Consider the following 25,848-nt stretch of genomic DNA (forward strand, 5'->3'; position numbering starts at 1 on the left):
GATGAATACCTAGAGTTTTCTCAAAACATCTAGTAAACAAGACTGTAGATCAAATGATATTGTTCATTTGCTGTTCAGAGTCACTTAAATTCTTAGAACCTCAGGGTCCTCATGCTAAACTGGGACTAGTAATAATAAAGGCTCCACCAATGTTAGCTCTCAGTATCACTGCTGAGACTTCATCTAATGACTAAACATTTTCTGTTCTTATTTCTTTGTTTTCTCTCCATTTGTCCTCTCCCTTGCTGTATCACTATGTTCTAGTCTCCCACAAAAATAATGTCTTGACAGCACTGCCATCTCCCCCTTTTTTTCCATGAAATCGCTCAAATTTTTTGAAGATAAGCCTAAGCTATTGTTCTCACCTGCCCTTCACCTCTGGTCACCTCATGGGCCTAGAACTCCTAGTACTAGTTCCCAGAGCAAAATAGGTCTTCAATAAATGTTAATTTCCTCCCTGTATTTTTTTCTCTTCTCTTCTGTGCTCCAGAAATAAACATTTTGAAAACAATTTTTTAGAACGATTATAGATTCACAGTAAAATGGAGAGGAAAAGTACAGAGGTTTCCCATATACGCCCTGCTTCCATACATGTAGCCTCCCCATGACCAACATCCCTCACCAGAGTGGTACTTTTGTTACAGCTGATGAACCTACACTGACACATCATAATCACCCAGAGATAATAGTTTACCTTCGGGTCCACTCTTGGTGTACATTCTATGGGTTTGAACAACCACGTAATGACATGTATCCATGCTCTTCATTACGGTGCGCAGGCTTCTCATTGCAGTGGCTTCTTTTGTTGCGGAGCACGAGCTCTAGGTACACGGACTTCAGTAGTTGTGGCACGTGGGCTCAGTAGCTGTGGTGCATGGGCTTAGTTGCTCCGCAGCGTGTGGGATCTTCCTGGACCAGGGCTCGAAACTGTGTCCCCTGCATTGGCAGGCGGATTCTTAACCACTGCGCCACCAGGGAAGTCCCTGAGAGTATTCTTAATAGAGACATTTGGACTACCTCTCAGTGCCTCTGAACATGTGGAACAGATAACAGTTCAGTCAAGTGTGTTATTTGACTACGTGTAAATTCATACTATATTCAATTCAGTAAATGGATTTTTGTGTTTAGAAATTACCTAGAACCTGATTAGTACTCATATAACAACTACATAACTACAAAAGTGAAGGGAAAAACATATTTTTATTGGCGAAGAGAGTAATTGTGTGGGTCTCATGTAAGGAATCAAATTTTATAGTGAAATGTGACAACACAAGCAACTTGTTTAAAGGCTCCTGCGCCGTTCAGACCTAAGACCGGTCCTGTGGTTCTTTGTCTTCAGGTGAACCGTCAGCAATAGTTTACAGATGGATTTTGTACAAATTTTAGCAGCAAAAGTCTTGCTGTTATGCAGATGACTGTTTCAGGGGGAACGTCTTATTTGGTGATATTGCATTTTTCCCCCACTTTTCAAAATATGTGAAAGCAGAGCTCTATTTATGTAAAACTATCACAAACAGACTAAAAGTAAATAATGTAATCAAAAAGTTTTTTTTGTTTTTATAACAAACAGGGGGCTTGATCTATCTTTTCTCTGAGGGATACGCCAAAACACGAACGCAAAATAAATCATTCTTTGCATTTTTAGATGTTCACAATTGATGATTCTGCTTGACCGCATCAATTTTCCTGATTATTCTTGGATTCATGTAGACCCTGATGCTGGAATTATTGGAGGCACACTTTGTTCTTCTCCCTTTTCCTATTTAGATGTGTCTTAGCAGGGTCTTGCTTGTACCAATGGGAGGAACTTCCAGAATCTCTGATTCCCTTCCATTCTCCTTACCACCTCATCCATTTGTCAAAATGCAAGGATGCAGGACATCAAGCTTGAAAACTGTGTCACTGGTAATCAAGGAATATTGACGGTAATTGAAGATAAACGAAATTCACTTTATCCCTCATTATCTGAATCTTCAGATGCGATGAATTAACTATGTATAGATGTAATTTTTAAAAATATGCTTTGAATGATATATGCAAATGGTAATGAAATTAAGACATTTGATTTCATGACAAAAATTGAAAATTCAAAGTATGTCCCAACAGAAGTTATATAGTCAATTATTTCCACTCTCTCACTCTCCATGCTGTTTGAATTAGTTTTTCTCCATAGCTGTCTGGCAAATGAATGAATGTATCAGACCTCGTTGGGAAGAGACAACACTGTTACTGTACTCACATCCTGCATTGGCAAATTCCATGAACAAAGCAAAACATCATTTCTCTCACTTGTATATGATACGCTTTACAGAATGAAAAATCACAGATGGCCAAGCAGGCACAACTTTCCCCTCTGTATTCAGTGGGTGTTTCATTTGAAATACAAAGTCAAGATATTGTGTTTTGAAATTTTGAAACTTTTGGTTTAGTGATGTATAAGTGTATAGGAGAATTTCCTGTGATGTCAAATTGTTCCTTCCGGTGACCATGGAGATAACAGATGTATACAGTGTAGTTGGACTATAAATTCTTAGCACTTACTAACCTGGTGCTATTACTTTTGTTCTGTACTTGTTTAAATATCCTTAATATAAATTATATATTTTAAATATTATATATTTATTACACTTAATATTTATTATATGTATTATTAAGTTCTTTATAGTAAAATAATGCATTTTGAAATTTATATATAATAATATATATAACGTAATTACAATGTAAAAGATATAGTTTAATAATATACTGTATATTACTTAAAATATATTATATATTATTAATGAATATAAGTTTATTTTTTATATAAAGTTTAAAATATACAATAATATAGAAATATAATATATTTATAATTATATTTATTTATAAATAAATATATTTATATATCTATAAAGTATATATTTATATTTATACATATTTATAAATATACTCTATTTATACATCTAACCATTGATTTCACACTAAGGATGGTTCTCTAAGTGTGTAATAAAAGAAGCAGGATAAAAGCATTTTGAATTTTCTTTTATTGAGAATAATTTTATTTTGTGGAAGGGTGTTAGAGTTTATAACAACACCAACTATTAAGATGGGTTTCCATTTTTTCATAGCGTTTACTTAATATTGCATTTTCCAGTAGTTATTAAAATTAGGTAATTAGCTTTGAACATAGTGTTAAAAACATCAGTTAAGGAATGAATTTGTTAAAAACATCAGTTAAGGAATGAATTTATTAATATGTTGTATTTAAGTGGCAATACCTTGCCACTTAAATTATGATTATGTAGATGCTATCCTGGTTATGTCACTTATTCAGCCCTGGATGCCTCCTAAGGGCCAAGTAATTGTAGGAAGTGGATGGGATTGGGGGAGAATGAAGACTTAACCCTTCAGGGACTCACTGATAAATGTACAAGGTGCAGTGGTAGCATATTGAAGTTGCCTGTCATTCCCATTCTGAAGTGGCATCAGTAAAATGGGCAGTTCACTGACCCAGACTGGCCATCTCTCGACCTATTGTGCTATTAGCAAACCTTACCAAAGCATACTATGAAACTAATTTTTAAAATATTCCTAAATATATGTTCAGAATCTTATGAGCTATCTACAAGACTTCAGTTTATAACTAAATGTAGGTAGGAAAGGAAGTATGGAATATTGCAGAAATGCTGCTCTTAAAAGCCTAATTACAAACTTAAAAAGCTTTTCGAGAGTAAAATATGTTTAAACAAACTATAAATATAAAATAATATATAAATATATAAAATGAATCACTTATAAGATATAGAACTCAGAAAATGATCCTCTAATTACCTTCTATAATCAAGCATCATTTCCTCTAAGAAGCTGCAAGCTCTAGTAATCCTTTAATTTTCAATTTCATCCGCATAGCCCCACTTCTTCTCCTGCCTTATGTACGCTTGCAACAATTACTCCTCTGATCGAGAGAGAAGAAACTTCCTACCATTATGGGGGGATAGAAACTGATGAAACAATGAGGGGACACATCTGACCTGTGTGAAGGTAGATGCAACGCCCTCACTTACCTGATTTTGACCATGTCTAAGCCCAGTTCCTGGTAGGTGGTAGCTGCTAGAAAACCTCGTATTCTCTGGAACAAACCAGGAGGCGGCAGCTGCCAGGGAGCTCAGTCCAGCCAAGGGCTCCTCTTTGTCTCCCACTTACTTCATAGGCCTTAGGTATTTCTTTAGATCCAAAGAAAAACATTAATTTTGCTCTCATGCAAAATTAGAATCTAATCAAGTTAAATTACAAAAGAACTATGATTGCACTTAATACTTGAAGAAACTTTCTCCCAGAACCTTTGTAAGATATTAACGTATGAATAGAAGAATTTTGGATTTTTTTATCTTTCTTTTTTATTTTTATAATTGAGTATAGTTGATTTACAATGCTTCAGGTGTACAGCAAGGTGATTCAGTTATACATATATATACACATATATATAATCTTTTTCAGATTCTTTTCCATTATATGTTATTACACGATATTGAATATAGTTCCCTGTGCTCTACAGTAGATTCTTGTTGTTTATCTATTTTACATATAGTAGCATATATTTGTTAATCCCCAATTCCCAATTTACTCCTTCCTGCCCTTTCCCCTTTTGTAACCACAAGTTTGTTTCTTATGTATTCTGTGAATCTATCACTATTTTGTAAATAAGTTCATTTGTATCATTTTTTTAGATTCCACATATAAGTGATATCATATGATGTTTGCCTTTCTCTTTCTGATTTACTTCACTTTGTATGATAATCTCTAAATCCATCCATGTTGCTGCAAATGGTATTATTTCATTCTTTCTTATGGCTGAGTAGTATTCCATTGTGTATATATACACATTTTCTTTATCCATTCATCTGTCAATGGACATTCAGGTTGCTCAAATCATCAAATCTCAAAGGCAGTTTTTAAAGTATTTTCTCATTAATATTAACATGAATTTTGAGAAAACCATGCAACAAATTCACGTCCTCTTTGGCAATAAAGATGATATTTAATAAGAACTTGTTAACTAGATCCCCATAAAGATATAAAATCAACAGATGTTACTATTGTAAGATGTGCCCAGAAGTACAAGTATGACTTTGAAATAAAGTTTTAAAATATTTCTGATAAGCACATGACTGACGTGGATTGCTTTAATTTTTAAATAATAATGGATTTAGATAGGTATATTACTAAATTTAGAGTTATATTTCTATAAAACTATAGTTTAGAGTGACATATCCAATATATCAAGATAACTACATATTCTCTGACTTATATGCTGGTTCCAGATATTTGTAAACCTCATAGAATGAAAATAACATGTTGCATTCCACATTTCATTTCTTTAAGAAAGATCAGAGTAAACATTTGAAAGATATTGTCAGAAACATTTTTCTTTGTACTTGGCAACTATCTGAAGGTCAGGAAGGGAAGAAAGAGTCAAAGGTGAATGGAGCCCAGTTGTCTGGAAGAATGAGGTGCCAATAGTAGAGGTCACCACGTCAGGAGGGAGGGTGAGCACCTTGAGTAAAACATGAGTTAATTTTTTTTTTTTTTTTTTTTTTGCGGTGCGCGGGCCTCTCACTCCTGTGGCCTCTCCCGTTGCGGAGCACAGGCTCCAGGCGCGCAGGCTCAGTGGCCACGGCTCACGGGCCCAGCCGCTCCGCGACATGTGGGATCTTCCCGGACCGGGGCACGAACCCGTGTCCCCTGAATCGGCAGGCAGACTCTCAACCACTGCGCCACCAGGAAAGCCCTGAGTTAAATTTTGCACCTGTACTTGGAGGTTCAAATCAGATATCTCGGTGGAAGAGCCTAGAATTCAGTTGGGAATGAAATGAATTAAAGTTGAAGTAGAAAAAGAGATTTGTGATTTCCTTACGTAGAATGGAAACTGAAGAGTTTGGAGGGTGAAAAAAGGGTTGAGGCCAGAATTTTGTAGAATCTGAAACATTCGCTCCCTCTATTTTCTAATTTATTATTTAAATTGGGTCATAGTATCAATATATAATTCAGTTAGAAAATAATTACCTCGGATGGACATATAAAATATATGTCCATCCGAGGTAATTATACATATAAAATATACATATATGATTTTATACATAAAATATAATATAATTAATTTTATACATATACATATAATTTATATATAAATTATATTATAATTATACTATATAATTATATATATAATTTTATACTTATAAAATATATGATTTTAAAATATAAAATCTTAAAAAGCAACAATTGTCTACATCAAGAATATTATGTGGCATGGGGTAATGCATAAAATAATCCGTCAGTTACCAATAACGTAGATATTAAAAGAAATAGGCATTATAAGTAATTACTTGCTTTGGAAATGTTTCCTACATTTTGACTCTCAAATGTGTGTACCCCAGCCAATTTATCTCTTCTTTCCAGAGTGTGCTTTTAATTAATGTTTACAGTATGTAGACCACTAGAGATTTAGTTTGAAATGGAAGATTAAATTCTGAAATTTGTTTCAGTAAACAGATGAAGGTTTAATAATTTTGTTGACTTTTAATGCTGATTTAATGGGAAGAGTTTTGAGGATCAGATGTTAAGACAAACAGAAAAAAAAACGAGCCTGAGATGTATGTTTCTAGGCAAATAAATGAAATATTTACATCTATTTTGTAAGCTTCTTCATAATGACTTGTTTTCCAGTTCTGAACCATATTTTATTTATAGAAGAAATTTCAATATTATAACATAAAAAAAATTGAGCCTCTGTGATATCAGAGTGAGTCCTAAAGTTCATGAGTGGAGCAAAGTAAGAGACTGCAATTGTTCTGATTGTTCTAGATTCATAAGGCAAAGGCGATTTTGGCCAGTTCTGGGAAATATACTCTCACTCTTTCTCATTGGATTTGAATGTGAGGAAATGAAGTGTAAATGTGCTGTGTGAACTTGTGCCTTTGAAGGGAGAGCTTGCCGAAAATGAAGCCATCATGGATGGGAATTGGGACTTGGTAACAATATCTGAACCTTGGGCCATGTTGCCCTGAAGCTGACCATGTCTTTGATTTTTTTCAGTTATGGTGCCTAGCTCTTTTTTTTTTTTTAAATCCTAAAATCAATTTGGGGAGGATTTTCTGTCCCTGTAAGCATCCTAAATGATAGAACAGCTCTCATTGTTGATGACTTTGTTTTTTTCCTAAGAAATTCCTGAACACAAAACCAAGCAGAAAAGTCATATCTTATAGTTCCTGGTTCAAGCAGTGACCATATCTTACCCAGTTTTCAGGAAGTCCTCTGGGTCAATCTGGTTCCTTCACCGCCCCAAGCAAGGTGAGGTGCTTTCTATACTCAAACAAAGTTTTATATCCCTGCGGCTTCACTTTAACTTTTTACCTGGGGGCTGCATGGTCGTAACTGAAACACTGTCGCCTGGTATATATTCTGAGCACAAGACTGGGAGATGCTGCAAGGTCCAGTGACTGGGCATTTTTGTGATGGATGTTGGGACATCTCCTGACCACAAGTATGCATGGCTGAACCACGATGATTTCTCAGAAATGATACACACTGAGTTCCCTCTGTCTTTTTATCTCTTTTCCCCTTCTTTTTCAAGGAGGAAGAGTTAAACGTAGACTCTGTGTAAAACCCTACATTCTTTGCGCGCATTTTAAGGCAGAAGCAGGTGTACCTCTGTGCATCCCAGTGCCCTACAAGCCCTTCATAAGTGTGACCCCAACCTCTGAGACTCAGTTATAATTTCTGTCCAAGGAGACATGATAATAACCCTTCATTGTACTTTACCTGATATTCACATGCCTAAAATCAATCACATGTATTTGTGTCCTTGTCTTACAGACGGGGCTACTGAAACTCAGAGAACTGGGGACTAGCAGACAGGTCTTTGAATAGCAGGTCCAGGCTCCTGCCACCATTCACGAGCGTGGCTTCGAGCACTAAGGTACACAGTATATGCTAGTACAGCCTTCTCCCTCCACATTCAAGGACCCGGTTGCCCTCTCCAAAAGGGAGCGTCAGAGAGAATGATCACACGCCCTGCCTACGCTGTCCCCTACATTTCCTCTCATCCTTTGACTCTGTCCTTCTCACAACATCCCCAGAGCAAGAGCAAGAAGGTGAAGATACGCTTGCTTGGGTACACACACACACACACACACGCGCGCGCGCGCACACACACACACACACACAAGGCCTCTCATAACACCACTCTCTTTGGACTAGCTCTGTTTGCATTTTATCCTTTTTGAAAATTAAAGTACAGTTGATTTACAATATTCTGTTAGTTTCAGGTATACAGCAAAGTGATTCAGTTTTATATATATATTTTTTTTTTCTTTTTTTTTCAGATTCTTTTCCGTTACAGGCTACTACAAGATATTGAATAGAGTGAAACTTGCCGAGAACCTTATTTTCAACCAGTGCAATGATTACTATAAATTTTTGTCCACGAAAAAGCACGAATCCTTATGGAAAACTCTTTGTTTCTTCCTTTTGATGCGAAGAAAACAGAAGACATTAGCTGGCTGCTTAAACGTATTAGAGTTTGTTATTATTTAATAAAATATGTCTCTGTTTACTGGGTTTTTTTGTGAAAATGTGTTGTACCATACCAAATTCTTTGCAGTAATTCCAAGCTGCTAAGAAAGTCTCAAAGGATATTTTTAGTGTGATTTTTAAGCTCTGTGAAATCAACTCCTTTCTGGACTTTAATTAGAACAATACAACATCAGATCTTTCCCTAAAGCTAGCTGCTGATTCACCTCCTGTACTTGCTTCTTAACCCCATGGCTGGTCAGGGGAGAGTGAAAGGAAGGCTTTAGAAACCTTCTACTTGCTCTTTGCCAAAGTGTCATCTTCCTCCCAGGACTGAATCAGAAATCAATCTCGATCCCTTGCTGGTGGGACATCTATAACAGCACTCTCTCCCCATCCTTCTGTTTGTTTTTAGAACAACTCCAAAAAACGACAACATTTTTCCAGGAGATGCATCGCTTAGCACAGGGAAATGCCAAGCAGCCCTGTCAGTTCTTATCTCAGAATCCCTACAATTCTTGTTTCAGGAGATTATAAGGATTTTAACATTTTTATTTGTTTTTTAAAAATAAAGACTACATCCCCTGCAAAATAGCGGGTGTATTAGAAGAGATGCTTCTTTGGTTGTTTTGCATGAAGACATTGCATTTCTAGAGGGAGAAGTCAGATGTTGGCTGAAGTAGTTCAGGGAAGTGTTTACATCAGGACTGTGGGCTTCTTATAATGCGAACTGTACCATATGATCAGACTATGTGATCAGACTGCTTGATCTTAATTTCTTTTTTAGATTAGAGCAGGACAGTACTTATAGTAACAATTTGATTGAAGTTGCATGCACTTAAGGATAATGAGGGGTGAAGATTTCATGTCTTAGTGGTATGCTATTGTTATATGTTTCTGCCACAGTGGACAGGCTAAAACAGAAAGTTGTCTGTTAGTTATTTATAGGTATTTTTCTACAATAAGTTTGCCTCGCCAAGCTTGGTTTAGAGAAAATATCAGTATTTTCTCCCCAAGAACATATCACCTAGAGGCTGTGACAAACACACACTGGATTGCTTTGAAGAATTCTTTCAAAACCTCCACGTTAAAAAGTTAGAAAAGGAAAAAAGGTACAGTAATTTTACTCTTGGTTGTCATTCAGCAGCATCAAGCTCAAATGGATGTTCTACTTTTAAGGATTAGAGAAGAAAAGAAATTGATCCGTGTTTTTCTTCCCTCCTCCTTTTTGAAAGAAATTATGATGGGCTGATTCCACATCCTTTTCTTCAACCATTATCTAATAATTCACGAATTTATATATTCTTTCCAGATTTTTTCAACCTCCAATCCTGAATCCAACTGGGCCTGTCCTACAAGTATGTCAAACACAGTTTTCTCCCCAGACATGCTCCTCCCCTGTGGACCTTAGCAATTGGTAGGTGCCATTGTCTACCCAGTTGGCCAAACCATGCTTCTGTGAGGTACCATTGACCTCTGAATTTTTCTTACCTGCCTCTTCTGACCACTAAATGCCATCTTTTTGGAAAAGACCCCTGGTCTGGGCTGTTCTGTCATTCATTAAAGCAACAGTCTTCATCTAGTTTTGGACTCAATACTGAAGAGTTCTGAAAAGTTTAACCCATATTTACCAGCCTAACTGTGGTCAACCAAGTGAAGACATGAGACGTGAGAGAACAAGGATGGAGCCGCTTTCTCAGACATGTTCACCTGTGTGCAGGTGTCCAGTGTTGATAATCCAGCCAGTGTTTTAACTCCTGAGATGTGCCCGAGGTGTTAGGAGAAAGTCACACCTGGCATCCACACATTGCCATCCTCCTGAGTCCTCTTCTCTGGGAGAGAGAAGCTGGAAGGCTAAAGGCTCATTGCTCCAAAGGATTTCAGAGGGAGAGGGAGTGGCATTCCATGAAATAGGAAATGTGGGGTTTTTGTGCATTTGGGAAAGGGTGAATGCGAACCTTTCATCCATCCCCAATTTCATATGCTGCTGCTAATTTATTATGGCAATGATTCATGGACAAAATAATCGAAAAAGACAGCAGATCAATTTCCAGTTTGTTAACAAAGAATATATATTAAAAGTGTGATTAAAATGTGATTTGTAAGAAATCAGTATCTGAAAATCCTTTGAAATCTAATTCCTGGGACTTCTAAGCTTCTAGAATTAATATATTAAGAATTCATCAATTTCTCTCACTTTAAGAAATTGTTGAAGAGCCTCAAAATTAATAAATTTGTATATTTCTTTTGAAGTAACCTGGTTGCTTTTCCTTGGGATTCAGTAAGTCATTATTATTCTTAGGAGTAACTTCAATTTACAGCAATTTTCTTTTTTATTGTCTCTTAAAATACACAATGCATAATAATGCCACATTTTAAACACTTGATCAATACACAAGCTCATAAATGGTCCTTTCTCTCCTCCACCTCCTATTCTGCCATCTACCCATCACCAGCAAGGAGAAGCTACAATGGATAACAGTGAGGGTTCCCCCAGGTCCTCTGTCCATTACTGCATTGCATTTAATAAAACATAACTAGATCTACTGTTTACCTTAGTCTTAGCCTTTTTTCTTCAAAGCATGAGCCTCTGACTCTCTTTTTGACTATTACAGTGTTCTGCATATGGAAGGACCCGTTGATTCAATGATCCCTCCACTGCTGTGTATCTTAGGGGGGAAATAGATGGTGTCCGTGTCAAGGCTACCTCCTAAAATATCTCTCCACACTTTCTGCTCTGCCTGCTGGCATAGGTTAGGGCACTATCGACTCTTTCCTGAATCCTTCCGACAACGTCTTACTAAGCTATCTCTCTTTCTCTAGCTTTCATTTCTCTCTAATTCATTATCACCTGCAACTGATGTGACTCCTTTAAAATGCAAATTCCATTTTATTAACTCTGGTTTATACTCTTTCATTTGTACAGGATGAAGCCCCTCTCCTTAGCATAAGCAAGACCTCTTACGAATGAATCTCTCTTGTGCCTACTTTCCCCACCTCCCCTCTGTCCCTTCACCTCTGTGATTCCTGGATGCCACACAAGCCATCTGTCATTCTCTGAATGTACCCTGGCCTGTCTTGTCTCCATGTCATTGACCTTGCTGCTTCATAAGTGTAGAGTGACTCGTTCCGTTTGGCTTTTCTTGTGAACACCTTTGGACTCAATTCAAATATCATCTCAATTTGCCTGGTTTTCTTTCACAGAGTTAGAGACCTTTTCTGTGCTTCTGTGAGCCCTTATACATACCTCTGCTTTATGTATTTCAATGACTATCTCCTACAGGGACCATGTTTTATTAATTTTCATGTCCCCAGCATCAGTCAGAATGCCTGAAAAATAGTAGAGATAAAAGCAAAATAAATATTTATGTAATGAATAAGTGAATGAAAGAATCGGCAAGGGTGAAGGTCAGGCAACTTGACTACCAGGAAATGGAAATTAAAGGTAGGAGAGAGAAATATACAAGGCATATGCAATTTATCAAGCAATTTTTAAAAATCAATTGACCCAAAGTCATAGTATTTGCGAAAGACAACAAAATTCAACATTTCAGACTCAAACCCATCAACCTGACCCCAACCCACTCCATCTTCCCACCACAGTATCACCTCTACCCCTGATCTGACCTCTATCTTTTTTTCTGGGCCTCACTCTTAGTTTACCCCTATCAATAAGCTTCTACTCTTCTCCTAGCCTCCTGTCTACTTTCTACAGTCTCATGGCTCTTGACACTCTGATCAATCGGACACCTCTGTCACGGTGCTGATCCAGACCCAAGGGGCAAGATGTAGCATCTGTGGCTATTTTACTTCCATTGAGATCAGAGGGAATTGAGACTCAGTTTAGATTTTGGATGCTATTGCATTTCTTTATGCACAAGCAGATTTGTTCCTTTATATATACAATAATGATCGTGCTGCTTTTAATTAGCAAAGTTAGATTCTTAGATACTATTTTTTCCAGGGACTTGCCTAAAATTTTGCTAATTGATTCCAGATGAAGAGTAAGACTGGAAACGTATCCATGGCTTGAATCGTAAGGTTTCATGTAACTGTAGATAAATAAAATGAAATTTAATACGAGTCATTCAGCTATGCCTTTCAGTTAAGAAATTTTATGTAAATGATAAAGCCCAGAAAATAGTTTCTAATTGCTAAGCTTTAAAACAAATGATGCACAATTTAGAGCAATATTTTAATTTTATTTTTTATTTTTGGCTGCGTTGGGTCTTCGTTGCTGCGCGCAGGCTTTCTCTAGCTGCGGCGAGTGGGGGCTACTCTTGGTTGCGGTGCGCAGGCTTCTCATTGCGGTGGCTTCTCTTGTTGCGGAGCATGGGCTCTAGGTGTATGGGCTTCAGTAGTTGTGGCACAAAGGCTCAGTAGTTGTGGCTCTTAGGCTCTAGAGCGCAGGCTCAGTAGTTGTGGCACACGGGCTTAGTTGCTCTGCGGCATGTGGGATCTTCCCTGACCAGAGATTGAACTTGTGTCCCCTGCATTGGCAGGCGGATTCTTAACCACTGTGCCACCAGGGAAGTCCCCTAGAGCAATATTTTAAAAGCATAAATATCTAGGTATCATCTGAATCTTTATCATGAATATCAATATTTAAATGATGCTGTTTATTCTAATAATATTTAACCCTAATTTTATGTTTAAGACTAAATGAAGAAATTCATCCTGCAACCTACATTAATGAGAATAAAACTTGTTACCATTTGTTGAATGTTTATTACACATGTGTCTGGCATTTCATTTACATCCTTTAATTTAAATCTCACAACAAGCTATGAGGTAGGCATTACTTTCTCTGCTTTGCTAATGAGAACATGGACTCTCAGAAGTGGAGGTGTCATTCCCAGGAGAAACAGCTCTTGATTGGAGGGACAGACACTTGAATCCAGCTCTAACTCAGAAGTCTGTGCAATAGCCACCGGTTGCTCCTGCCTGCTACCCGCATGCGTCTATTACCCCCACGCCTAGGGTTGGAAGCATTTCAGAGCAAATGAATGTAATTCTGTTGCTTTGGGACTTTGCTACATTTCAGCGTCCAACTCCTTTGTGGGTCATCTCTCACTAGATGGGTAGGCTTAATGAGATTAAGGCTGTTTTGTCTTTTTAATGTTCCATTTCTGGACTCATCATTCTGCTTCCCTTGTGACCAGCAGAGAGGAAGTGAAATATTATCTGAAGCTCATCTTAGGTCGTTGATCCCAGGCTTTTTTGGGCAGAAGAATTCGTGCAAGAGCCAGTTAAAATGCAGATTCCAGGACGTTGTTCCTCAAGATGAGTTTTAGTAAATCTGGGATGCAGCCTGGCTGTCTAAATTAGTAAAAAGAGCCCCTGCTTCTTCCATCCCCCCTTCTTTTTCTTTAATGCAATATAACTAACGTTTAACATTATATTAGTTTCTGCTGTGCAATGTAATGATTTGATATTTATATATATTGTGAAAGGATCATAACAAGTCTAGTTAATATCCAACACAATTACAAATTTTTTTTTCTTGTGATGAGAATTTTTAAGATCTACTCTCTTAGCAACTTTTAAACATGCACAATGGCACTATTAACTATAGTCACCATGCTGTACATTACAGTCCCATGACCTACTTATTTTATAACTTATTTTATAACTTGTATCTTTTGACTCCCTTCACCAATTTTGCCCACCCTCTACCCCTTGTCCTCCGGTAACAGCCAATCTGTTCTCCGTATCTATGAGCTTGGTCTTGTTTTTTTCAAAAATCATCTTTATTGCTATATCCTAAGTGTCTCAGAGACAGGGTTTCACCAGAGAAATGGAATCAGTAGGATAGAGATTTATCCTAAGGAATTGGCTTTTGTGATTGTAGGGGCTGGCTAGTTAAGTCTGAAACTCTCAGGCAAGCTGTTAGAAAGGGTATATGAGCTTGGTTTTTATTTGTTTGTTTTAGATTCCACATATAAACGAGATCCAATGGTATTTGTCTTTCTCTGTCTGACTTACTCCCCTTAGCATAATGCCCTTGAGGTCCACCCATGTTCTTGCTAATGGCAGGATTTCCTTCTTTCTTAAGGCTGAGTAACATTCCATTGTGTATATATGCCACATCTTCTTTATCCATTCATCCATCAATGGATACTAAGGTTGTTTCCATATGTTAGTTATTATAAAAAATGCTGAGATCAACATGGGGGTACAAGCACCCTGATTCTGATGTAAGTGGTGCAGTGAACAGAATTTGGGAAACCAGTTAAGACCCTAGAACAATGCTGCCCAATAGAAAGATAATGTAGGTCACAAATGGGTCATTTAAAATTTTGTAGCAGCCACATTTAAAAAGCAAAAAGAAACAGATAAAACTAATTTTAATACTATTTGGTTACTCCATGCATTCAAAATACTATTTAAAAGTTGGAATCATAAAAAATTATTGAAATAGTTTAAAGTTTTTTTATACCGAATCTTTGAAGTATTTTATGCTTAGAGTACCTGTCGGTTTAGACCAGCCACATTTCACGGGCTCAGTAGCCACATGTGGCTGCCATATGTGACAGTGCAAGTCTAGAACTAGAGAGGAACTTTGTTTCGAGGTAGTTGGAACTTTGTTTCAAGGTCATGTCACAACTGAGGGTCAGATGAGTTACCAAGCATGTCTTCAAATTACTTGCTAGGTCAAACATGTCCCACAGACTGGAAGTAGACATGAAAATAAATTAATTGAAATCTTAAGGCGTCCTTCTGGAGGAGATGAAGAGGGATAAAGTGAAGTGACAGCACAAGGGAAGCAGTGGGGCTTTAGAAGAGGTGAGGTGAATCTCCCCATCCCTGAGGCCAGGACCGCTGTTTGGTGTAATCCTGCTGGACTGAGGAGGGGTGGGAGGCAGGGGAGCAGGTGCTTAGAGCTAGACAGAGTTTACTTATCTGTACAATGAGAGTATCAGGTAAGTTCGCCCCTGAATCTTCACCATTGCTAAAATGAGATGATTCTGTGGCTATGAGGACCATGCCGTATGCACATCCATGGAGAACGATGCCCTTTTTCTACCCGGAGAAAATATCTTTCCTATGGCTCACTCCTGATCAGCTCCCAACCTTTTGGAACTGAGGCTTGAACTTGAACATACAGTATCCTTTGCTACCATACATGAAATTCAAGTTTTATACCCATACCTAATTCTCGTTCTTAAAGGGCCAGACCCCTTTCCCCAAAAGGCAATTTTAAATTGCCCAGGAACAGAAGGGACCATAGCTTTGATACAAAGATATAAGATTGGTTATTCACAAATTATACAAAGGCGTGGCTTTGGCATTGCATTAAAATGGCTTTTCTGTGTTGTGCATTTGAAGCACACGGAAAATTCAAAAAACAAAAATATAAACTATTGAAATAGCACTTTGTAATTGATCAAACCTTTGAATTCAGGGTTATATTATAGCTCAGGTTGCTTAAGGTTGCTGGCATATGCAGTCTCATGTGCTAACACATCCTAAAGTTTCAAATATCTCACATATATACGCACATATATAATCAATTTACAGCTCCTGATCTTGCATTTAATAACACTGCACCTGATACATTGGCCAAAGTGGGATAAATAAAAGCCAGAAAATATGATAATCTCAAACTATTAGGAGAAATGAAACACAAAGAATACAAAGGCATATTTGCCAAGGCCGGATACATGGTATAATGTGTGTTGAGAGTTCAGAGGAAGGAGAGATTATTCTGGGCTTGGTTAGTAGGGGCAAGGGTATTAAAACCAGTGGAACTTGAATCTGACTTGGATGCTGAGTTTAAGGTTTCTAATACTATAGGCATGAATCCACTGTCTCATCCAGTACAGTCAACTTCAATGGTTGGGCAGGGCTGCTGAGGGCACAGTAGCTGTGATGTGCTCTTGGAACCCCGGTACCATTCCCCCTGTACCATGCGGTAAATGTCACCTGGCAGGAGGTGTTTCCCTATTCTAGCTCTGGTAAGCCTGGATGCTAGACTCGAGGCTCAGAATAGCCGGTGGAGATTTCTACACACCCAAAAAGGGACGGAGTAGGTGATCTCCTCTGCATGAAGGAAGGATGTGGGCTAGCATGTTCTGCACTGGTAGAGATAGTGGAAGGAAGAAGAGGGGAAAGGATAGGTTAGAAGCTCAAGTTCCACTTTTTGACATTACTGCAAATTTGTGTAGGGTAATATTCATCCTCATGAGTAGTCAGCTGTAGCCTTCTTGATTTTAATTATTCCCAAGAACAATAAAGACACACATTTTATTAATTTCTCAGCAATGTAATGCTAATTAAGATGTTTTTCAATTCTAAAGCTCTTTCCACTGGAGCTTTGCAAAAATAATGGATCTGAGAAGTATAACTTTAAACTATATGTAGTTTCAACTGTATTGCTTTGAAATGTAGTTCCTAAAAATCTACAGTTCCCAAATGGATTGCTTGGGATACCCTTGAATCTCACAGATATTGTCAAGAAATTTAGGAGATTCTTTGCTTCATTGAATGCAAATATTCCAGTTAGGTCTAACTTTTCATGAAGAAGGAGCAGACGGCTGCATATTGGCATTCTCTGAGATGCATTGGAATAGGCACAGCTATTCTTTTTTTAAAGTGTCCTCTTCACTGTCTCTGCCATGGTACCTAACATACCATAAATTAATATTCTTCTTTTTTTAACAAGACTTTGAAAATACTTATTAAATGTACATGTTTTCTATGTGGGATAAGACACATAATAAACATGGACAACATAAGCATATATATGAAATCCATTAATCATTACATTAATTCCTTAGCCATGTCTGGAAGGCATGGGATTTAAGAACGAAGTGTACGCTTTGTAGAGAGGTGTTTGGTGTGGGGATTAGATACTGACGGTGGGTAAGTAGTTGCTTCCAAAAGGAGGAAAAATATGCAAAAAGTAGACAAAGTGACAGGAAAGACAGGAAATGTTGCTTGAGTTAACATTATTTATCATCTACAGTGTTTCTCTGGTTACCTGGAGGCAAGGGAAAGGATCTTATGACTTATTTATTCACTGTATCTTCTAAAAAGGAATTGAAATTTGAGAGTCTCACAAGATCTATCTATCTATCTATCAATCTATCTATCTATCATCTATCTATCTGCAATTTCACTCATAAATAAATGCTCCAAATAATTGAAAATGGATATTCAGACAAAACGTATACAGGAATGCTCATAGCAGCACTAATGACAGCAGGCAAAAGGTAAAAACAACCCAAATGTCTGTCAGTGGATGGATGGATAAACAAAATGTGGTATATTTATACCATGGAATATTATTCAGTTATAAAAATGAATGAAGTTCTGACAGAGGCTACAACATGGATGAGCCTTGAAAACATGCCAAGGGAAAGAAGCCAGAAACAAAAGGTCACATACGGTATGATTCTATTTATGTGTAATATTCCAAAAATAGGTAAATCCGTAGAGACACAAAGCAAATTAGTGGTTGCCAATCGTGATTACTAGGAGGTGGGTTGGGGGGAATTGGAAACATTGTCTAATGGGTATTGAGTTTCTTGTGGGGTTGATGAAAATGTTTTGGAGCCAGATAGATGTGATGGCTGCACAGTATTAGGAATTTTCTAGATGCCATTGCGTTACACACTTTAAAATGGTTAATTTTATGTTATGTGAATTTTACCCCAATTAAAATAAAAAGTACCATTTGGAAAATATGGATGAATGGAAGCTTGTTGACTTTGTGCAATCCTCTGTTAAATTCTTTTTCTCACAGCCTGGCTTTTGATAGAATGTTGGGTATCTGAAGGATACAGTCTTTGACTAGTATATAGTATATGGGACCTCCATGCTGTTAATTAAGGCAGACTCATATTCATTGAAAACCCTTGAGCAGAGGTTTGGGTTAATATGAGTCTATGAAAAATAAGTGGCCAAACAAACATCTTACCTGAGCAGATGGCCTCTCCTGCATTCATACAGAGTTGGGCAATGAAGTCCCCTCATATAAAGCAAGTTTTATCTCAAACACAGATCTCGGTTCATTCTAGTGCATAAATAAGTGAATCCCTTAAGTCCTCAATTGTACATAAAACAGAGCAGTAGTTTCCAAACTAAGTGGGGGAGAAAACACATATTAGAATAACTTAAGATTTATCTTAAATAAATAAAAGTCATCCAAGTCGGAAAGAAAGAAGTAAAACTCACTATTCATAGATTACATGCTATTATATATGGAAAACCCCAAAGACTCCACCAAAAAACTGTTAGAACTAGTAAATAAATTTAGTCAAGTTGCAGGATACAAAATCAATATACAAAAATCTGTGGTATTTCAATATGCTAATAATGAACTACAAGAGACAGAAATTAAGACGACTATTCCATTTGCAATTGCATCAAAAAATAAAATACCTAGAAATAAATTTAATCAAGGAGGTGAAAGACGTGTACACTGAAAACTCTAAGACATTGATGAAAGAAGTTGAAGACAACACAAATAAATGGAAAGACATTTAATGCTCATGACTGAAAGAATTAATATTGTTAAAATGGCCATACTACCCAAAGCAATCTACAGATTCATTGCAATTCCTATCAAAATTCCAGTAGTGGGGCTTCCCTGGTAGCGCAGTGGTTGAGAGTCCACCTGCTGATGCAGGGGACACGGGTTTGTGCCCCAGTCCGGGAGGATCCCACATGCCACGGAGCGGCTGGGCTGGTGAGCCATGGCTGCTGCGCCTGCGTATCCGGAGCCTGTGCTCCGCAACGGGAGAGGCCACAGCAGTGAGAGGCCCGCGTACCTCAAAAAAAAAAAAAAAAATTCCAGTGGCATCATGGAACCACATAAGACCCCAAATAGCCTAAGCAATCTTGAGAGGGAAGAACAAAGGTGCAGGCATCACACTTCCTGAGTACAAACTATATTACAAAACTGTAATAATGAAAACCACACGGTATTGGCAGAAAAACAGAAACATAGATCAATGGAACTGTATAGAGAGCCCAGAAATAAAACCACATATATATATTCAATTAATGTATGACAAAGGAGCCAAGAATATACACTGGGGAAGGGGAATGGACAGTCTCTTCAATAAATGGTTTTGGGAAAACTGGACAGCCTCATGCAAAGAGTCAAACTCGACCATTACCTGACACCATACACAAAAATTAACTCAAAACGGATTAAAGGCTTGAATGTAAGACCTGAAACCATAAAACTCCTAGAAGAAAACCTAGGTAAACTCCTTGACATCAGTGTTTTTGGATTTGACACCAAAAGCAAAGGCAGCAAAACCAAAATAAAGTGGGTCTACAATAAACTAAAAAGATTCTGTACAGAAAAGAAAACCATCAGCAAAATGAAATGGCAGCCCACAGAATGTCAGAAAGTATTTGCAAATAATATATCTGATAATGGGTTAATATCCAGAATATATAAAGAACTCACACAACTCAATAGCAAAAAAAAATCTGATTAAATAATGGGCAGAGGATCTGAATAGACATATTTCCAAAGAAGACATACAGACATACGGCCAACAGATATATGAAAAGGTGCTCAACACATTAATCATCAGGAAAATGCAAATCAAAACCACAGTGAGGTATCACCTCACACTTCCTTTTTCTCTCTGTCTCTAGTTGTGGTGCATGGGATCCAGAGCACATGGGCTCTGTAGTTTGCGACACATGGGCTCACTAGTTGAGGTGTGCGTGTTCAGTATTTGTGGCATGTGGGCTTAGTTGCCCCATGGCATGTGGGATCTTAGTTCGAACCTTCATCCCCTGCACGGTAAGTCCCCACCTCACACTTCTTAAAATGACTATTATCAAAAAGACAAGAAATAACAAGTGTCAGTGAGGATGTAGAGAAAAGAGAACCCTTGTGTGCTCTTGGTGGGGATGTAAAGTGGTGCAGCCTCTGTGGAAAACAGTATGGAGGTTCCTCAAAAAATTAAAAATAAACCTACCATGTGATCCAGCAATTCTATTCAAGTATTTTATTCAATTCTATGCAAGTAATTTAAACTGAAGGAAACAAAAACACTACTTTGAAAAGATATCGGCATCCCCCATGTTCATTGCAACATTGTTTACAATAGCTAAGACATGGAAGCAACTTTGTGTCCATAGATAAATGAATGGATAAAGAATATATATATATTCAATGGAATATTACGCAGCCATAAAAAGAAGGAACTCTTGCCATTTGCAACAACATGGATGGACCTTGAGGCATCATGCTAAGTGAAGTAAATCAGAGAGAGGAAGACAAATACTTTATGATCTTATATGTGGAATCTTTAAAAAAAACCTGAACTCTTAGGTACAGAGAACAGATTGGGAGTTGCCAGAGGTGAGGGGTGGGAGGTGGGTGAAATGGATGAAGGTGGTCTTCTGGTCATAAAAGAAATAAGTCCTGGGGATGTAATTTATGGCCTGGAGATATAGTTAATAATACTGTATTGTATATTTGAAAGTTGCCAAGAGAATAGATCTTAAAATTCTCATCAAAAGAGAAAAGAATTGTACCTATAAAAATTTCTATTTCTGTCAAATGTTTTCATTTCTATTCATTTGGTAAAGCCCATGTGCGTGATGCCAGAGTCTCTTGCTCCATCCTTAGCCCTCAGGATAGGCAGGAGGCAAGTTGGCTGTGGTCCTGGTTTGCCTGGACAGTGCCAGCTGGTGCCTGTGGTCTCAGGGTCCTGTCACATCGGCCTCGCCTATTACGCTGAAAGTAAAAAGTGGACAATATATTCTGTGCTCATCTCGACAGAGGAGGTCCTTTTTGTCTGGCTCTTCTCTGTTGAGGGAGAAAAGCAAGCAGTGAGCTAGGGACTTGCCTAGAGTGCATATTTATTTACTTATTTATTACAATTTAGTCTTCTTGCTGGGGGAAGGGAGGCAAAGTCCACGCTTGGTTGTTGAGTATTAACCTCAGAGCTCTTCTTTCATCTGAAAGAGAAAATAACGCTGCTTCATGGGAGAAGTCAAGGCAGTTAGGTGCTTGGTAAGGCCATGGGAAGAAAAAGTAATTGTTTTCAGAGCCTTGCCAGAATGAGTATGGAGATAGAAGACTCTGGGCTTTCTTTCCTTTAGACTGGGTGAAATGTTTTTTTTTCATTTTCGCAATATTTGCAATTATCTTGTCAGCGTTTGCAACTCCATTCGTGAGCACTCAGTGTTCACTTTCCAGTGAGCATCTGTGGCCTTCCAGGTGATGGCATGCTGGAGTTTTCATTTTCCGCTTCCCACCACGCAGCAGCACACGCGAATAAACTCTGAAATGCTCCGAAATGCTGAGGTTAGCAGATGAAGCATGGACTTGGAGGAGGCCACACATCGTTACCCTGTCAGTCAAACGTGACACCATAGAATACTGGATCACTGGGAAGTTGCCTTTATTCTCTAGCAGGATGTCCTTGTACAGAACTTGCAATCACTTGGCTGCCGTGCGCGCTGGAGCAGTATGGCGCTAGGAGCGTTGTGTTACATGGATGTGCATTCTCCCTTGAATGTGAGAATGCTTCATGTTGCTAACAAGTAGACCTTGAATAGAAAGCTTCTTGTAGCATATTAGCCACATGTGCTAAGTGAACTAAAATTTATTGAATGTAAGACACTACTAGTCACTTCTGATAGATAATCTAATTGGTGTAAGAAGTTGGCAAAACAGGTCATATTATTATTCCCATTTCAGAGATGGAGACAGGCTGAAAGAGCTACGCCTGCTTCCTAATTTGACAAAGCAGGTGAAAATTCAGGACTTTCTGACTCAACTCCAAAACCTATTCTTGTTTTATTTTATTATATTGAAAAGTGAAAAGTAAACACAGATACACCAACTAAATTACAGACCTGAGAAATTTATATCTGTGTATATTCAAGGACTGCACTATAATATACCAGACCAGTGGTCTCACGGCTTGTACTGATTGTGATTAATATTTGTATGACAGAAGTACAAATTTGAAACACACGGGGTTGGTATTTCCACTTGTTTAAATGTTATCTAGTGGCTAAAGTCCCTGTAGAGCTTAGCTGTCACCTCCTCCCTCTCCAAATGCTTTCTCCATCTTTCATCCTCTGGGAGAGGATGAAGAAGTTAATCTTCGTATGGAAAGGGTACTTTGTATTTAAAGTTAAGCTGAGGCCCAGTTGCCATCCTACAGCAGCCAGACTTCATAGCTCTATTACAAGCATTGTTTCATGTCCTGCTGTTGAAGTCTGTCTCCTTTCAGAGCTTAAAGCAAGTAACGCAAAGTGCTTTGTCATCCATGATATATGCTAAAATCACAGGTGGGGAGGTGTGAAGAATTTTTATTCTCCCCGTCTTTGTGATGTTAATGATTCTCTTTATAAAACCACTTCATTTCATGTAAAATTAAAGCTTCATAATCTGTGAAACGCCTAAAGACTTGGTACTGGCAAACCACTGACGACCACCGAAGTAAGTAGAGTTGATTCTGTTTGTACTTTTATAGACAAACAGGAAAAAAAAAAAAAAAAAAAAAAAGCTTTAAAAATTCTTTGACCCTGCTTTTTGCCATCTGAATGGTCATGGTTGAGTGGAAAATCAATGAAGTACTGTGAGAATTGCACCTCAATGTTGCCGACAAGGCACACAAAAATCCAACTTTTCACATGAGATGAAGATTGCCTTTGCTTCATTTGCTCTCTTAAGACACGTTAAAATCAAAGCTATCACCCCATTTGGCCATCTGTCAATGCTCACCACACAGTAAGTGGGTCGACTTTGTTCTTGGATCACCAGAATACGAGGATGTTTTGTTGTTGTAATAAATGGTTTTAGGCTTAAGAGACAGAAATAAATCAATGCAATTTATAAATTTGGGGTGGAAATGTTAGATGCTGTTTTATAAACTGCAGAGAATTATATATGGGTGAGTTGCAATAAATAAAGCATAGCTTTAGCAGTTCACAAACATAAATGATAAAGATGAAATAAATTAATGTATAGCCTTTTATTTGGAATCATCTCTTGCTTTCCCCAAATGCATGCCACGATCCTTCGCTCGTTAAATTGCAAATTTCAGGTTTGAACGCAATATAGTAAATAATGGCTCCCAGTTTCCCTCCTAAAGTTCAGTTTCCAGAGTTTTGTTTAGATGAGAAGCCAAACCTGAAAACCTAGTTTCCGAAGGTTCCCAGGCAATTGTTCTCCCATTTATTAACAATGCATTGCCTTTTAACAATGGCTTGTGTTTTCAGACTGAACATACTGAATCCAGTTGGCTGACCCTGAACTCAGTTAAACACAAGTGCTCACCCTGCAGGTGCTGGTTCATAGAACTTGTGTGGCCAACATCTTCAGAGCTGGTCTGGGGAATGGGGGCACCCTGGGCCTTGCAGACAGGCACGTAGAGGGCTCTTGTTCTCACAACCAAGTTCCAAGCCTACCTCCTTGGTTTAACCATTTGCAGTGGATTTGGTTCTCCTACGTTGGTGGACTTGATCAGGCAAAAAGAGTAGCGAGGCATAAGCACTGTTAATAACTAGTCAGTCGCACATTCTCCTAAACATGGTTTTGTGCAGAGATTTGTGATTTAGTCTGTTGGAAAAATAGAAACCACGAGACCATAAAATGTGTAATATTGGATAAAAACCAAATAACATCAAACTACAATCAAAATGTTTTCCTCTTTAAAAGGACATCGTTTCTTTTCAAAGCTTAATTTTTTGGGTGAAAATCTCATTCAGGTCTAATATTATCACTGTGTCTTTAAAAAGATATAACAACAATATGATAGTGGTTCCTGAAATATATTCTGTGGAACACTAGTTTGACAAGTTGACAAGTTCACAGATATTCTGGTTAAGGCAATATTTTATATCATTACTTTATGTCTTTGGAGAGAGCCATATGCTCCTTTAGATATTAAACGCCCAGAGAAATCCTACAATAAAGAAATATAGTTCACTTTTTCAACTCTGCTCTTTGCAGAACAAATTTCTGAAGAGCTCACTTTGTAAACTGCAATCTGAGATAATTTTCCAGAGATTGTTACAGCCTTCTGATCACTTTCAAGAATACCCCTACAATTCATAAAATGTTGGTTTGTTGAATACCTCCTCTTTTTCCAGAAGAAAATTGTATCAACTTAATAAATTGCTTTTGTTTTATTTCCAATTACTGTAGCACCAGCAAGCCGGTGGTAACGCGAGTGTCTGCCAGTCGGGAAGAGAGAGGTAAAATGTGAATGGGATAGAACGCTCTTCAGAATTCAGAAGTGTGAACCAAGGTTACACTTTGCAACACGGAAGTTATCAAAATACAATGTTACGTCAAATAAACTTGGAGAAGAACAAGGTTTATAGTACAATGCTATTTAAATTAGTTAAAAACCAAAAATCTCCAATAATATGCAAACTTAATTATAGAATTAATGTTGCATATGCCACGTAAGCGTGAGGTACCTATACCTAAGTACACGTAAAGAAGGTGGATGGAAAAGACATGTATTAAATATACTAGGGCTGGGTGCCTATGGTGGGAGGGGACTGAGTTAGTAGGCAAAAGGGAAAACAGAGAAAGTATAAAATAAAATAAAGCAAGATTAGTGCAATGCAATGAATTAAGAACCTTCTTTGGGCCCATGATGACAAGTTACCATGACTCAACTCCAGACACTTGAAGTCTAAAAAACGAAAAATAAAATGAAAAGGCTGAAGGGGATGCCAACGTGTTCGGTCCATGTTCCACGGTGTGAGAGACACAGCTCCACGTACTTGGTGCAGGAGTCCCTGTCTCTGCGTCTCCCTCACTCAAAGGTAAGACGGTAGAACATTTGGGGGTTACTCAGCCTCTCCAAGTGGGATCAGAAAGGCCAAAAGCTCCTGAAGGTTTAGAAATCATGCTGATTTCAGGTCTGGGGTATAGACATTGGCCTTAGGTGGCCCCAAATCCAGGCTCTGTCCTGAGCATCAGAGAAGTGGAAGGGGTCTAATTAGAAAAGGTAGGAAACCCTCACAGTTTAGCCTCGGGCTCCTTTTCTGTCCCGGGTTCCCTGGCCGCCTTCTCCTCCTGGGGGCAGGCAGCGGATGCTCCGCTTGCTTTCCCTTCCTCTTTGAATGTGTATATCTGGATCTGGATCTCTCTATCTCCATCCCCAAGTCTACAGCCACATCTACATCTATATCCATATCTACATTTGTATCTGTATCCATACAATTCTTCCAATAGTGCCTGATACACAGCAAATGCTCCAAGAAGTGAACAAATGTTTGCTTGTTTACTTATTAGTTAAACCCGCTCTTACCCACGTTCCCTTGGGGCTTTTGCATCCCAGAATATCTACCTTA

This window comes from Orcinus orca, chromosome 17 (assembly GCF_937001465.1).
Source record: "Orcinus orca chromosome 17, mOrcOrc1.1, whole genome shotgun sequence".
Lineage (NCBI taxonomy): Eukaryota > Metazoa > Chordata > Mammalia > Artiodactyla > Delphinidae > Orcinus > Orcinus orca.